Below are 1045 nucleotides of genomic sequence, written 5' to 3'. Positions count from 1 at the left end.
GTGTGTGTGTTTATATTACAGGGGCTGTTTTAAGAACTTGCAGAGTTGTTTTCTACAGAAGAACTTTACCACAGGCCGATAACAATGCCAGAAGATTCGACAGTGTTTCTCGCCATATATATCATCACATTCCTGATTGGTTTCCCTAATGCTGTGCTGGGATTCTTCTCATGTATTCGCAAGATTCACCGTAAACCTTTCCCCATTGACATATTCATGTTGAACCTCACTGTTTCTGACCTCATCTTCCTCACCTACTGCCTGTCAAGATGAAAGAGGCTGCAGATAACATGGTTTGGAACATGCCCTATATCTTGTGCCACGGCAATATTTTCATGTTCTTTTTTCCTTTTTATTCCAGCGGCCTGTTCTTGACAGCAATCAGCACTGAGCGCTATGTGTGTGTAGCATTTCCAGTTAAGTATAAAAGTCCAAAGAGGATTATTTATACAATACTTATGTGTTGGCATCTGGGTGCTTGTTGTAGTAACTTCAATATTTCCTTTCAAGGTAGCATATTTAGATTCCGATGAAGCAGACAACACCACTAATAAGTGCCATCTGATGGTGGAACCTCAGAGATATTACAGTAACTTTACTGCAAAACAGCTCAGAGAACTGCTTCCAGTGCGTCTGAGTATAGTAGTGGTGTTTTTCCTTCTACCCCTCCTTATCTGCTGCTTCTGTTACATCAGTTTAATTCGTATTTTGTTAAAGTTTCCTCTCATCAAGCAACAACGTAAACTCCGGGTGGTTGGACTGGTTGTGGGGACTCTCCTTGTGTTTGCAACTAGTTTTACACCCTACAATGCATCACACATAGTGAGCATCATCAAAAAAGAAAATCCAGATTGGCGAATGAAAGCTTTAATCCTGAGCACTTTAAACACATGTTTTGATCGTATTATATTTTTCTGTATCACCAAGGATATGAGAATGGCCATCAAAGTATGTGCAAAGGCCTTGTGCAGTTTTATGCCTATTTAAAGGGGTCATGAATTGGCTTTTTTATTATTTTATACTGTTGTCTGAGGTCCACTTATGA

The 1045-nt window shown here is 39.7% G+C and overlaps 1 pseudogene; it reads left to right on the top strand.

Moving 5' to 3' along the window:
* LOC107579255 (free fatty acid receptor 3-like) overlaps nt 1-987 on the top strand; it is a 22374-nt pseudogene extending 21387 nt beyond the window's left edge.
* Nucleotides 988-1045: the final 58 nt, after the last annotated feature.

Source organism: Sinocyclocheilus grahami, unplaced genomic scaffold (assembly GCF_001515645.1).
Source record: "Sinocyclocheilus grahami isolate Dianchi unplaced genomic scaffold, SAMN03320097.WGS_v1.1 scaffold15846.1, whole genome shotgun sequence".
Lineage (NCBI taxonomy): Eukaryota > Metazoa > Chordata > Actinopteri > Cypriniformes > Cyprinidae > Sinocyclocheilus > Sinocyclocheilus grahami.
The sequence above is the reverse complement of the archived record's forward strand: the minus strand, read 5'-3'. Positions and strand labels throughout refer to the sequence as shown.